The following is a 16171-nucleotide window of genomic DNA, read 5'->3' on the forward strand; positions in this document are numbered from 1 at the left end:
CAAGCAAGTTCTTTTATTGTATGTATAACTTGTTTTATGTAAAAAAAAAAAAAAAAAATGTAAGGGTGGAGATTTGTTGTGATGGTAGAATGTATTTGGCCTATGTAGTGACCTTTGTAATGTAATTGTAATGTATGATTGTGGAATGTGGGGAGAGTGGATTTGAGGTGGGCTGTTGGGACGGACAAGAGCAGCGCATATTGTGTGTTATGTGCTGGGGCTGTTTCTACTGGAAATAAACTTATGAAATTGCAGCAGATGTGTGGATTTCTTCATAAAATCTTTGTCTTAAATAAAAAAAGAGTCTGAGGATCTACCTTGTGTTTTTTTTTTTTTCTCATCAAGAGGATATTGGATGATAATGAATGTCATGCCTTGGGGATGGGTGGGGGGGGGTTTGTTGACAATTCGTACACATTGTTCTTCCTGTATTACAGATTCTGTTATATCCAAAATAAGCAACTAAGACCTATTACAAAAAAAAGAACTGAAATCCACCAGAGGGAAAACTTGTATAGATTGCTTCACTGTAAATTTACTTTTTTTAATCCACCAGTCTTGTGTAATGAGCTAGAGGTATTGTTTTACTCAAATACCAATAGTTTTTTTTTTTTTCGTTTCATGGGTCACTTCTTGCTATTTCACAGATTTCTACAACCGCGTGTGATATCCCCTTCTGGGACACCATCAAACATTATTCATTCCGTCAAAGAATTCAGTTTGTGGCAGTCACGCCCATATATTTCGTTGTCAATTGGCTCTCGCTACCCCGAAAAGCCCCTGCTTTAAGCCGTAGCGACGATACTGTATTTTTTTCCTCACAGTAAATAAATATGCCTGCTTCAACTTCATCCCCTACTGCGCATGTGTCTAGCTTGCCTTGAACGGATTCGCACCAACACAGACGTATCCCTCCGCACGACACATTACATGAGTTAAATACACGTTTTGGTTAATTAACGGCATTTTTTCTTTAATTAAGTGAAACGACCGAGCATTTTGTCATCCAGCTGCCATGTGTCGATCCTCACAACTAGGCGTACCCAATTATTGAGGTACTGTGTGGGTAATTCTTTCCATCGGGACGCCATGTTTGTGTCCCTCCGCGATCGGCATATGGGACTATAAGATTTTAGGCGCCCATCGGACGGCATTTTCGGAAAATCTGCTTGGTTTACACTAAGGCTCTGCACTGGAACAGCCAATACCGGCCTGGCAGACTTTATGCTGGCACCACGACAACAGTCGGGACGTAGACCCCAAGCTTTTCCAGGTCAGTGTCGGCGCTCCGTGCCTCTCTGGCCCGTACCGGATGTGGAAGTTGATCTCTTTGCTAGTAAAAAATAATTCAACTTCCCCCGGAACCCGCCATCCACCCTAGCGATTTCCTGTTTATCGGCCTATGCGGCGCTTGTTTCCGGGGCTCGGACGCCGCAATGTCCGTAGTTGTGTGTGCGGGTTGAGGGGGGCAGCGTGGCGCGCAACGCCGATGGTTGGCAAAAATAAGCGGCCTAGCGTGGGCCCGCCTTTAGATGCCCTGTGTCTCGGCAACAGAAGATATTTTGGGAAGCTACTTTGGGGGGGAAGGAGGGATGCGGGCGAATGCACAAGAGTGACTTTTTTGGGGGTCACTTTGATTCAGATCGGGTAAGAAGAGACTTGGGTGCAACAATCGAGCTCCATTGGGGTGGAAGTGACGTACATAATGTAGAACTACGAGAGCGTACATGCTGACCAGACCTTGTTCAGGCGGGGAGCCGGTGTGTTTTTAAAAGATCAAATTGATTTGATTTAGCTTTGTTTCGGCTACAATTGGCCCCAGTACAGGCCAGTGCGAAAAGTACATTCCACTCCATTATGTTAATTTGTTTTAATTACACTTTACTGTCTCTAAATGTTACTAGCGAATTGATCTGCTTGTACGTAAAGGCCACTCGGTGAATGGAGCGGACATTTAGCTGCTGCGCTATGTGGACGTTAAAGTTGTGCAAAACAGCTTTGTAAATGGTGGGCAATAGGCAGCAGGGATTACTGCACAGTTGTTCGATGAGTACGTCAGGAATGTTCCCTTCGGTCAACCTCGGATGTTCAGCCAAACATCGCAGTCTACGTTCTGGAATTTATACTTTTCTTTTTCCAGTTATACGGATGGAGGCAATATGCCAGCGTGCAAATGGTTTGGCAGAAAAACAACACAAACCGAAATTTCCTACTTGACCTGGAACAGTCTGGTAGCTTTGATGACAGCTGCTAAAAATCCAGTGTCTTAGTTACACCCGCCGGCGCTAGTTCAGTGTTTTACTAACAGTGCGTTGCATGCTGGCGTTTGCAATAACATTTATTTAGGTCGGGGTAGTGAGGTGAATGTATGTAGTATTCTGTGCGTCCTCATTCCTTCTATGGGCTGATGTCTGGAATGCTGAGAGTGAATGACGAGGGAGAAAGAAACCCTGACAGGACGTACCTGTTGTTCATATAACTAATGGGTGTAAAGGTAATAAATACTTACATGATTCGGAAGCCACTTAGGATGTATGAGGACCCTACCCTCTAAGTTCACCATTTTGGCATCAAGTTCTTGAAAAAAACTGCATGAAAATGCAGCTAGACTGCAGTTTCAGTTTGGTGTCATCTCTGTAGAGGAGAAGGCCTGTTGTGAGCAGGAAGACGGCTCTGTGGCCATGAATATCTGGTTTGGGGCGCCTTGCCTTCATATTCACCAGCAAGTGGTATCGGCTCAAGATGCAGACCAGGAGTCTGATGAGCAGGGTGGGCAAGTTTGACAAGGACAGTGAGCCAATTGAGAAACTTACATTATACACTGAGGTGACGTGTCCCAGTGAATAGCTGTAAGCTTAAGGACAATGCTACGGAGATAGTGGGAAGAGGCAGGCTAGAAATCTCATTTACATTGAGCATACTCCCTGAAATGGCCCATGGAGCTTCAAGCAGTAACACTGAATGGTGACATAGGAGCAGCGTTGGTGAGTGTGAAGCATGATTCCTCAATTAAGATGACTGGTACAGGCTAGTCAATTCCTTCCGAGGGTTCGGTGTGCATTCTGCATATTCTATGGTGCCCCCCACTGACATGAGAAGATAACATGGTTCTTGCTAGCGATGTGCCTAAAGCATTAGACAACGTTATTTTGACTGTGCGCAGCATCAGGTAAAGGGGAATTACCAGCTCGAGGAAGTCGGCACTGGAAGAAGAGGGTGTAGTCCTATGGCCTATCAGTACAACTTGCTCATAAGAGAGCCTTACCAATATCTTGGGTGTTAGAGTAGAGGTTCGAGTCGGACAAGTTAGGACACGTTGACAAAAGACTATTCAAGATCTAGTTAGTTTAGAAAGAGAAGTAGGGCTATCTCCTAGGACATTTGACATAGAAATGAGACTGCTGTTGGGAAGTATACTATCCTGACAACTTGGGAAGTCGAAACATCGCCTGCCTGGTTCGTTCAGTTGCAAAGTTAAAATTTGACATTCAGTTAATTAATCAACAGGGTTTTTTGGCTTTCATAGAGTATTACTCTTTGCTTCTGTTAAGAAATGTGCCTTGTTTTCTGAGTTAGGACAGTTTAAGAAACAGTTTGACTGGGGAATCTTGCATATTGGCTTCTGGCATATACATCTTATTGGTAATATATGTACTGGTTAGCAAAGTTATGACTGTTGGAATTTTGTTTATAGCTTATGTTATTGGTTATAGTGTGCTGAATGGTCAATGTTGCCAGACAGGCTGGAAAGTTTAAATTATCCATCTGTAGATTTTCGGACTACATTGTGAACATTTACTTTTAACTCCACATGGAGTCTAGTTAGCAGTTTGGGGAAGAGTGTATAGTACCCATCTTTGTTTTGTTTTCTAGGTATACGCTGGTTGTGCGTGTTCAAAGTTGTGGGTGTGAGTAAGTTTAGTACCCCATTGTGAGAGTTACAAATATAATGCGCTTATATATTTGTTGTTGCAAACTGGGAAATATAAGTACCATATCACGAGGTTTTATGGGGAGTACCCCATGGTAGGTGATGTTGGGGGAAGTGTGGTAGTACAATCTGGTGAGGAGTTGCATGGGAGATTACCCCTTGATATGATAAGTTTCTGGTGTAATTTCCAGAGGGCACAGCTCTGGTTGCAGACTAAGTGCTTTCTTCGATCTGGCACTTGATCATGTTGGATTGGCCAGCTAGTTTGACAGCATGTAGCGCATGTTGGAGTGCTGGGTTGCACTTTTGTTTGTGATGCAGTGTGTTATCCTTGTGGTGATGTGTATTGCTTGTGGAAGAGGTAGACGGTATGAGAATGTTTTACTGTGTAGTTTAGTAAAGTGAGGTGGCTGTCTGGGGACATTGTGTACGTATGTAGTTGCGAGGAAAGATTTTGTGTTGGTCTGTTAATAGAAATTTTAAACTGTGGTGATGTATTGGTAAGCAATCTGTATTGTTTTGTGCCTTGAATGTGTAGACATAGGAATGACTGGGAAACCCTTTGTTAAAGGGAGCCAGTGGTTTCCATAACCTGACTATCGTATGATCTGTTACCAGAGATTACATGTCCTGCATGCATAAATGTTGTCCTGAGTGTGCGGATATGTGGTTGTAGGGTATCGTTTTAAAAGATGTCACAGGTTTTGCACATCTTGGGGCATTGTGCAGTAGTAGTCACAACCTAGTTGTTGTCTTGTTTCTTTTTTTAGCATGAGGTGTGGGGAGCCTCCTGTTTTGACCCATCACAGTTTCTGTGACTGTAAATTTTAGCTGTCTTTGTGTGCCTGCATTGGTATTTGAGAGCTTACCAGGTTGTTTATGGTTGAATGTTTAAGGTTGACTTGTTGGAGATTGAGTATGATTGTCCCAATACATATATGCAAGCAAGGGACTAACATAAAATAAGGAACTTACTCATATGTGAGTGGTTCCTAGTTGTTGTATACAGACCCTGCACTCGAACTACAACACAATACAAGCCATAAAACAAAATAGAAAGTGAGTTTGTCTCTCCATTTTCTTTTCTCTCGTTCGTTTTTGCTTATATTCTCCCAACCTCTCTCACTGAAGTCGCCGCCATCTAGATCATGCACACTTCATCACTGTCCTTTTTGTTGTAGTTTTTTCCCCACTCTCCCTCGCATATAGTGACTTTTGTATCTTCTATTTCACCATACAGACACCTCCCACCTTTCCAGAGCTGTGTACCTCCTTCACATACTTTCCTGTAGAATCATGATTACAATCGGATGCGACCATGACCTTGTGCACTTTGCAGAGAGGTCAAGCATTCTATAAGCAGATATTTTGAACACCTTTATGACCAAGTGGCAGGCACTGTGAGAAACTCCAATACTTCCAGCTTTGACTCTGCGTTCTCAATCATGCTTTGTCCTGAAAACTCAACCTCATCCTGAATTCACTCGGGCACCAGTAGCAACTCAGTTTGCGATTTATGCTATACAAAATTCATGTTGCCTGCAATGCAGAACTACTGAAGCATAACATTTGGGAATAAAAAAGGAATGTGACTTTTGTTTTCTTTCCATTTAATTTTTAGGGTTTATTTTATCTAAAGTAATATTTTATTACAATACAACATGCTGCTGGGGTTGGCTGCAGGGCCTTGCCTGCACCCAGGCCCGACATCCAAACCCCAGCGGGCAGGCAATCCAACACTGTGCCCAGCCTTTGGCCATACTTGTCATTAGGTTCACCGCATGCCAGACCCTGTGCCCAACCCCGCTATGCTGCCCAAGCTCCCCTCCCCACCTGAGCCATGGTAGAAGGGAGGGGTTGAGGGCAGGGCATGGGTGTCATTTTAAGTAAGGCAGACCTAATGACTTTGTCAAAGATTCAGAATACCAAAATATAAAAAGTGGGCTTATTGGCTCTATGGTGGGGCCAGGATATCAACATATATAAAGTACACTCATTGTTAAAAAATTACCAATGTATATTTCAACAAGTCGCAGTGCAATGTTAAAAAAACAAAAAAAGTCATAAAATGTAATGTTAAATAAAAAATAAAAACAGCATATCTCTGAGTCTTCATTTTTAACATTTTTCAAGCTTTGAAGTGTAGCAGTAGAACTCACTACAAGGAGACTCTGCACTGTAGCTGTATGTAGAGCATACAGCTCCAGCTAGAAGTGCTTTAAAAATATGGTACGCTTTACTTAGGTCATGGGGACTTACTGCTCCGGCATCCCACAACATTAAATAAAATGCTTGGTCGTACACCTACCCCTTCTACCAAGCTTAAAAAAAGGTTTGTAGAGTCCTCACAGCATTAGGAGGTGCCCTTTCAAGAAGCAGTGAATAATAACCGAGCAGCACTTGCTGCTCATTTACCACATATTTATAAAATGTTATTTCTATTTTGGGTGTCCTAGTGCCCACTCTGGATGTTCATTTTCTTTTCTTTCCTTCGGAGTGAGGGCTGTTGGGTGGGGAGTGGTGGGGGGACTTGGTGTAGGGAGGATCCAGGGACGCTGCAGGCTACCTACATGCACCCATCCTGTATGTAGCAGTAGTCTGTATTTTTCTATGCTCTTGCCTAAGGAGCAATGTCTGTTGTCCTGCCTGAAAGAATGTGGGCAAGGAAAAAATTTGCTCTCCCCTTAGAGGGAACAATTTTTTGCTGCTCCCACTCAGGCCCAGTGGAAGTGCATATCAACTGTGTCCCATGGGTGGGCTCCCCGGGTCACATCTTTTAAGCTGGCTGCAGCACCTTATGAGGTTTAGGGTAGTGGCGCTGGCCCCCTCCCCTTTTAAATAATTTTGACCCTGGGAGGAGAGTGGGGGCAGAGCTTCCTGCCTTTAGTTTTAAATCTGCCTTGGGGGATGGGGCCTCAGTCAGGCTCTTGTAGGGGGGCTGTTCACCCCACTCCCCTATAATTTATGCACAGCACTGGGGAATGGGGTCAGTGGGGCCATCCAGAGTCGAGGGGGGGGGGGGGGAAGCATTCCTCCCTCCCCAAAATTGCAGCAACATTTAAAAAAAAAAAAAAAAAAAAAAAAAACGTTTTCGGCTCCAGATTACCAGGTTTAAGGGGAAGCATATCCCCCTACACATTTTTTTCTTCTTTTTATCCTAGGACATAGGTAGTTTTTGTATGATCACTTATTATATATTTGGAAATCGGGGTCGTTCATTTTTTTTTTATTTACTTGTTTTGAGTTAAAAAAAAAAAATGAAACCTCAAACCTTGCATTAATTCAATAAAACCAAGCTAAAAGTTTTAAAATTGGTAGTAAAATATGCCAGAACAAATGTACGTTAGATAGAGATGTGTTAGAAATAAATGTGCATGCCTTGTCACAGACACTAAAATATAGTTACTTTATTACAATAATCTAACACATTTGCATCAACTAGACCATGGGTACTAACAAACATTTCCCCAGGGGGCCCCAAAGTTCTGTCTGTGGCATGCCCGAGGGCCGCACAGATGCCAGTACTTTGAGGGTTGGGGGTGATGAAAGGTGGGCGTAGGAGGACGCGAAGCAGTTGCATGGTATGGACAACAAAATAAGCCTTCCCATGGTTTCTCTGCCATCAATGCTCTATTCTCATGCCCCTAGAATTAAAGTCAAAGCATTAACATCTAATGTTAAACATGAGAGGGAAAGAGGCACTCATCTTGTGGGTGAATTACAAAATGCAAAACCAGGTTATCAGTCCTTGCATCCCCACCTAACCAAATTGTGTGATCCTAGGCAATTGGTTAATTTCACTTTGCCTCCCTTTTCTTCACTACCACATAAAAGAGACCCTTGACACATACAAATTCAGGATGTGTGCTGTACAAAACTATAATATTGTTCCAATTATATAACAAGACTACTCTCAAGGTGCACCTGACAATAATGGCATTGTTTTCCAAATGGGGGCGGCATGAAAGTTTCCAAGATCATGTTTGAAAACTGTCACTGCTAATGCCTCTAATGCAGTGATATAATCTGGTCTTCTAAGGTAAAATGCTCATGCATGTTGATGAAATAAACTTTTTAAAGTTTGCAGAGTTGATCAAGTTTCGGCATTTTAGGTGCAAGATGTCTAAAACTAAAGGTGTTTCTAAAGAGGTTTCTAGGACACCTTTTCTTCTATGCTGTTACTTTAATTAACATGTAAATAAAGTATACCGGTTTGTGTCGCAGCTTTCTATTTGTTCCTGCTCTGTCAAGTGAACAGCAGCTGAATGCTACTGTTCACTAGGGGGCCGCAATTAAACAATAGGAGCGCCGTATGCTGCCCGGGCCTTATTTTGAGTATCCCTGAACTAGACTGTTACGTTGAAGTTTCTCTCAAGTTGTTGGTGTTAAATCTGCCTCACCAATTTAACTGTTTGTGCACCTCTTAAATGGTTTGAGGTAAATTGTATATTTTCAAAACCACTCGCGAGAACCTAAGTTGTAGTTTTGCAGTGTAAATGATTAATATTTTTTAGTATCTAGGGATAGGCGGATGGACACTGTTGTCCGTCTGGGTTTAAGTAGCTGGTTGTTTTGGAATTAACACTACTGGTAGAAACACTCTTAGCTTTCCTATCTGGACATCAAACTCAACAGATGATTTAAGCTTCATTCACTGATTAACCTGGGACTTCCACGGGTAATTTGGATATGTCTTTGATTCTAGTTAATGTAGCTTTGAGTGTTTGTGCCTTACTTGTGCATGTAGAGGTATTTAGGGATATAATAGGTTAAAAGATTGGCTTCTTGGCATTGCACCTGTAAGGGGAGACACACTAACCTGGCTGTCATCCATACAGCTAAGTAAAAACAACCATTTGCTTACGCAGACTGTATGAAATACAGGCTTCTGGTATATTATACAATATAACACTTAGACCAGTGCTTTCTAAACATTTTAGAACCACGTCCCACCTTTTAAGAAAAATAAACTTTCACAAACTACCTAGCTTAAATGGCTATGAGGCAGGCTATAATTTTTAATGTAACTAAAGCATCGTGTGGCAGCACACTTAACAGAACGCACATTTTCTATTGAAATGGCCGCCATGTTTGCACAGAAACAGTTTTACTGATTTGCACACAGATGATAATGTATAGAAAGCGTTTTGAGTGAGTAGTTATTATTCGTGCATCACAATGTAAAGTGCCTTGATGTGTTTTGATCCTATAAAATATTTGCTTCCATCACACTTCAAAATTAAAAAATGTGCTTTATTTTATTTTCCTAACTTCTGAATGTGTACAGTTCATTTACAGATAGTTACATTTTGTTGTGTTTAAAAAATGAAATCTTACAGCCTTCCTGTTCACACACTCTGAATTCACTTTACTTTTCTTTTTCTGACTGCAAAATGAGAGGCCTTTGTAGACACCAAACCTAAAGTTAAAAAATAAGTTGCAATTTATCAGAAGGCCTAGCCTGACAGTTGACCCCTGTCAGCAAACGCAGCACTCTAAATACAGAGTTTGAAGACCTCTTTATTTATTGCGTGTACTTTCACAAGCCACAGGCTACATTCAGATACTGAATTGAATGTTTCAATTTAAGCGAATAGCAATTTTAAAAAATACAACAATGCAGGTGAGCTCATAAAACATCAATTTAAGTAACGAGGGAACACATCTAACAGGAGTTTGCTTTTATAATTGCTTTCTGTATTGTACTGAAACATAAAATAACATGATCCAAAGTCAGCTTGCCTGCAGTCACCGCTAGCTATCTTGTACCATATACAAATCGATAAGGGTACCCAGTAAGGAGCAACACACTAGTTTTTACAACATAATTTTAATGAGAACAGTATAAAGAAAGAAACATATGTTTTCTACCGTGGCTTAAAGTAGTCCAAATGCATTTGCGAACCTTCCTGCTATTGAGAAACAGTGAGAAATGGCCATATGTCCCAGGGTGCCTTTCATTTTTCCCTGACAGCACTAGGAAGACCACTGCAAACATACCTTGTGGGGCAGCGCAAAAGGACAGCAGCCGTGGGCAGGGGCAAATCTGCACAGCCCAGTCTGTGAGCTTCCCAGATTGTCCTGCCCCCTTACTTTTCATACCCTAGAAGCTGGCTTGCACCAGTTCACATTATCCTTCCATGAACCAGCTACTTCTCTATAATGGTTGCAAACCCCCTTACCAAATATCCTAACTTTCTTTCGTCTGATCTTAGACTCGTTCTCATCCGTACCGGTCGACATGACCTAGGCTTTATGCCTTCCCCTATCCATAAACCATGGGTCAATACAATGCAAAATCTTGGACAACCAGCTGTGTATATTTAGCTAAGTATATTCATGTAGCAGAGTTAGAAAGCAAATAAAACTGTTCAGCATTTCTCTGCAGTATGTGTTCTTTTGCATAGACTTGAACTCATTAGCGTTGACGATTAACTCTTTCACATCACAATGTCTTCTTCACACTACCTCCAATATACTATGCATAGTTTAAGATCCTCATTTGAATGGTCCATTACATCAGATAGTTTTCCCCAACTACCTGCAGCTGTTTCTGATATTTCATCTGATGATAAAAGCTTATAAAGCATTGGTGGCAGCCCTGACCGTTCTTTCAAAACCTTCTCAGAAATATTGGCACCTGTCTGTCTTCCTAGAGCATAGTAACATTTAGGTATTACAATTACTTCTCTGTTCTTGGGTTGCCAAATAATTCACACAAACTCCAATTAGAAAATGGCTCCTTATCTTAATTATTTTATGTTGTGCAGTATTTATTGAGTGCTCGTTCACCCAGTGGTGTCATGGTGCTTCATATACTTGGGGATTGAGCCTTTGATAATGTTGAAAGCCAAACTACAAGCCCCTCAGTGCCCCATACAGTTGCATCAAAAGCCAGGAATGGCTGATGGTATTGTGTGATAGTTCCACTTGGCACCTTCTGAAATGCAAAATAAAATTTACTCTCTAACTTTGTCCGCTTTTTGTAGAAAATCAAGGTTTAAAAATCCCAGTGGGGAGGGTACAGCCTTTGCGTTCGCAAATGCGGGTGTAAGCGTTTCACTGCTCAAAAACACCTGAGAGAAATTTGAACACTGAAACTTGAGGCCAACGTTAGGAGTACAACTCTAATGCTTTCTTAAAGAGCTAGGTTTTCTGAGCATTCCTAAAAGTGTTTAATTCAGAGAGAGGTCGAATATGCAAAGAGTTCCAGCAGTCAGGGTTAGCAATGAGAACCTGTGCCTCCAACCCTTAATTTGCACTATATTGGCACAGCCAAGGGATTAGTTGTAGAAGAGTGGAGTTCTCTTGTCAAGACGTGTCTAACAACTCAATTTGGTCTAGAGTTCTGGGGCCATCCCCTGCCCCCCCCCCGGTGGGTAGGGTGCGTGCTTTGCGTTTGCAAATGCGGATGCAAGCATTTCACTGCTGATGGGCTAACATTAACACTCTTTTGAAAAACAATCCAGCCTGCAGAAAAATGTTATTTAGCAGAAAGATTCGAGCAGCAGCAGCTGAACGTTTCGGAAAAGAGTCACTGAGAAATGCCTAGCAAGGGTTTCCAGCGTAAAGCTTACTCTCCTTTTCATAATGGTTGCTTACTATGAGGTTAAGATGATTCTTAACATACATCTAGATGTCCAGACCTAAACATTGTGGTCTGACGGCACTTTTCTTTCATATGCGATAAAAGCACACACTATAATTGTGTTAATTTTAATTGAAGTTTTAAATATTCAAAAGTGATCTTCCCATTTAATAATGACTGGAACTTGTTTGTAGAGTACAAGAGCCACACAAGGGATTTGAAGTTCATTTCTTGCCACAGTCACCTTGCTCAAGTATCGTCGAGTGGGATGGTGGCATTTTCCAGTTTTGTACTTCCCCTTACAACCAGGGTTTCCTGGCAGTGAGAAGCAGTAAAAAAAACAAAACAGTTATGACCGCCCATCTAAATTGGGCAGGTGTTGATTATATCAAGTTCTCTTTACTTTGTCTGGCCACAAGAGAAGTTTGGCCACAGTGGAGACAGTAGTCTGCTGTGGCTACCTATAATCTGCCACCTTTTAGATATGGTGGGCATCGTGAAGGACTACCTTTTCTGCCATCATATGAATCGGGCCTATAATTTTATTGAGGCTGGCCGGAGACGCATTAATAGTGTGAGAGGCAACTAAGCGTACCTCCTACTCTGTTAACCCTGCCCTGGAAGTAGTCTTCCTCAGTTTTCCGTTCTCTACCTGAATCCACTCCATATAGGGCAATGCCCACTTCAATTAATGTAATTGTTCATGAATCCTAAACTGGCAATTTGCACTTTGTTGAACAGTCACAATACAATTGGGTAAATTTGGAACATTAGCCATCATTACCTTTTTTTTGAGCTAATAATGTTTATGAAGCTGCCACGTCTTAACTTCTGGGAATGTCACACCAGGATAACAGTTGAAAAGTGCCTTTTCAAAGGTAAAGTTATCCACATCGTAAGAATAACTTAACAGCCCCAAAGCATTTTCTTTTACCTTAGAATACTGTATGCAGATCAGATGTCTTTTTGTGTAAAAGTTTAAGGGCCTTGGAAGACACTGCAAGTCCACTTTTGCCCAGCTACAAATGACCACCTATATTATGAGTGCTATCCTACAGCTTTTGGTAGAACAACAATGCACTTCTAGCAAGCAATTTGGTTTTAATATTTGAAGACAAACTGTAAAGCAAGAGGACTAACAGATAGCCCTAACAATGCTCTTCACCAACTTGTCTCGGCTGATAAGAAACCATCCATTGTTCTTAATACATGGCCAAGGGAGCTTTTGAATCCAAGCTTTTCCAAGCTAAACCTGACTGAAGAGCCCCAACAGGGTGAAACTGGTCTTTGGTTGCTTGTATTCAAAATCAGGAAAGGCCTGTCCTTGCAGTTCGGACTGGACTGCTCCTGTTGTTGTCAAGACTATTGTGCATATAGCTGTGTCCAAACTGAGGTGGCATGATGTGCAGACTTTCAATGGACTCATATGGCGCCCACATATATCAATGGCTCAGATTAATTTGAGCATTCCACAGCTACTTGACCTATTTAGGAGATATCTAACTGCTGCACTTTCATTTCTGATGAAGTTGCCTCTGTCGACATGGTGAAAGCACTTTTGTCACAGTTGACCAGCTGGGCAACCTTGTCGCAGTGGCCTGCTCGGCATTCTGTTTTAGTTTTAAGAAACACACCCTCAAAGATGGCGGTCGGTTTCTGCAAAAAAAAATAAAAAAATACCCTTGACACGTTTTTGAGTATTGCTTCCTGTCTGTGAGGGCCGTTGTTGTTGTGTGATTTTTTTATTTTTTTTTTAATCCACTGTCTGGGGCTGCCATACCTCCCATGTCGAACCCAGGCAGAGAAAATAGTCATCCAACAGACTCCATTCTAAAAGGAGAAGGCTTTCGGGTGCATCAATGGCACATCAGCCCTGTAGTAGAACAGTCTGCACTGCTTGCCAGTGAAGACTTCACCAGTAGTCACTGAGTGGTTCATACTATCTCTAAATGAGGTTTCAGCAAAGTTAAATATTCAAATGTAGCAATTGTGGGTCAAGCTTCCGCCCCCCCACCCCAACTCCCTCAAAGATACAAAGCAACAGTATATACAATACCCATCTTTTGTTTCCTAAATCTTCCTGAATCGGCTCATTAAGAACAATACATTGTCTCGCTGTTGTGTACCAGTTGCTGAATCTTACCTGCTGCTTTGGGAACACATTAATGGAATTTACCCGTTTGGTATAGTCTTGATAGCAAGTAGTTTGAAAGTGTATTTGTTCTTGTAAGTAAATTAAACTTAACGCAACTAAGTCTTCACGAGCACCCTTTATTAAAAAAAAACAGAATAATTATGCTTCCCTTATAAGTGCTTCAATCTGGCTTTGCTCACTGCCAAGTTGCCATTGCAGCTCCTGGAAAGAAAAAAGTCTGGTTAACGCCTCTTACAGGGCATACTTCACATGTTTTGCAGATGGATGGTAACTGATGACAACTGTTGAGCCATATGAAACGGTCAAATCAGTCAGGGGATCTTATTTCTCAACAGTCTTTTGTGAACATTCTTCATCATTTGCAGCATGACACTCTCTTCATAACAAAAAAATATTACTCCAAACTGCCTTGCAAGCAAGCTTTTGTTTAACAAGGAGAGCATCAAAAGGCTTAGTCCTATTTTTTTCTGGTGGTTGAGTTGGGAGGATTATTGTCTATCTCTGACCCGCAAAACAAGCATAGGCACAACAAAATTATATTTGCGGAATTTTAGAATACTCTAACTCTATTGTACTCAGAACTGTGACAATTAATATACCTAAACTAGCAAAGGCCAACCAAATTAAACTATAAAAACCCTGAAATGGTTAATTGGTGAGATTCCTATGCCTCGTTTGTTCTTAGATCTGCAGAGCAGTGTTAAAAAAAGTTCCCTACTTAACCACCGTACAGCCTGCATAAATGGGCTCCCGGTTTCTTGGCAGAAAATATAGATTATCCTCAACTTGATGGGCAGAAAATCTGGATTTATTGGTCCCACTCTTAGTAGCAACTAAAGGAACATTTTGGAATCTTAGGAAATTCTAAGAACTAATAAAATCCTGGTCACACAGTTTTCTTCCTTCTTTAAGTATTGGAAATGAGATACTTTTCTGAAAATAACCGGTGTCTGGTAAAACTCTCAAACCGATCCACACGCACTTCCACCCAGCTGTCCTATATAATAACTTCAGCGCAATCTGAAATTAAAAAACAAATAATCAGAATGGGCTATAAGGGCAGGATACTCTTAGCTCCAGTGTCTTTAATAAAGTCCAAATGTTTTGCCAATTACAGTGTGGAAAATCTACATTTTATGGTAAGGCATGGACGCTAACATTTTGCAAGTTCAGTGCCTTGCTAGTACATTATCTATAGCAATCTCCACCGGTTTAAAACTTCTGAACAGCAGGTCGTAATATATCTTACAAACTATCACCAAGGGGGGAAAAAAGATTTAAAAGTAGAAGTCCAACACCTCCCTCCAAGAATGGACCAACATTTTTCCAAATCACGACAGCCTGTTTCTTAACCTCTTTAACCTGTCTTGCAGGTTTGTGTGCAAGCAGTTGTCTTTATGGATGCAAGGTTTGAGAGACTCCAAACCTTCTCTATCCAGCCATTTGAAACAATTAAAGACACGGAATATCAAATTTTTCTAATAAGGATAGCATTTGTTATATAAATTGTTAGGTTTTTCAGATCAAATCCAAACACTCATTGTCACCCCAGTTTCCTACCATGTTCAACACAATGCATAGATCACAAACAAGACTATTTTGCATCAGGTTTCAGCACCCACAAGGTATGCATAACTTTCCTCACCAACAAATTCTACTGATATTCCATTCTCTAGCTTGTGACCCGCAGCTGTTGCTGACCTATACAGGTTGAATTCTGTATGTCAACCTTGATTTAAAGGTGCTGCATGGTAATTTACATCATAAGCTCTATTAGTTGAAACCTGAGCAAGACTCCGTTGTAAGCAGCAATAAACACATTTACTCCAGGCCATTCAAAATGCCTTTGTAGTTCTCGTTGCCCATGATTCTGAAATAGGTCTGAAGCTGCTTTCAAACAGGCCTAGCATTGCCCATGGTCTCCTGAATTCCTCCAGATCTTTAGAGACAATTGTTCTTGCACGGCCAAGGCAAGGCACTCCCCTTGTGGGCCTAAGAGCATGTTGTCGAACACTCAAACATAATGGAAAGTACCCTCTAATCTTGTCGGAATGCATGTACTCCAAACACTTCTGGATCTCGTTTCCACCTGAAAAGTCTTATAAGTTGGGTATTCAATCCGTTTGCAAACCGATAAATCTCAAAGGGCCCCCACATGTCCTGAATGATGAGAGATATTTCCAGATCCTTTGTACACTTGCAGCATCCTGACAGTTCCTGGAGAATCATTCCTCTGCTCCATTGCTTGAGCCAGGACTATGCTCTGCCACCAATGAGATTCCCTTGTTCAAATAGCACTTAAAAATAAAAATAAAACATCACCTACTTGTGCTAGTAACTTCTAATGTGGCTCGTGCAACCTTGTGAGTAACCTAAGACGACACCCCTGCACCCCCAGAGAGATGCCTGCGGAGAGGATCCAGAGGCTCCCCCTGACCGCGACTGCCTGAAACAAAGAATCCAACGCCTGGACAAAGCACTGCACCCGCAGCCCCCA

At 41.6% G+C, this 16171-nt stretch overlaps 1 protein-coding gene across 4 annotated transcripts in view; it reads left to right on the forward strand.

The window, feature by feature from the left end:
* The first annotated feature begins 873 nt into the window (after positions 1 to 873).
* GABPB1 (GA binding protein transcription factor subunit beta 1) overlaps positions 874 to 16171 on the forward strand; it is a 368057-nt gene continuing 352759 nt past the window's right edge. The window contains exon 1 of one of the 4 annotated variants that reach the window (XM_069222548.1): positions 874 to 1273. The gene's annotated coding sequence lies outside the window, so the exon portion shown is untranslated. Of the gene's footprint in view, positions 1274 to 1394; positions 1648 to 16171 lie in introns of those variants that run through there. The other 3 variants (XM_069222545.1, XM_069222547.1, XM_069222546.1) reach the window with 3 other exon arrangements.

Source organism: Pleurodeles waltl, chromosome 3_1 (genome assembly GCF_031143425.1).
Source record: "Pleurodeles waltl isolate 20211129_DDA chromosome 3_1, aPleWal1.hap1.20221129, whole genome shotgun sequence".
NCBI lineage: Eukaryota > Metazoa > Chordata > Amphibia > Caudata > Salamandridae > Pleurodeles > Pleurodeles waltl.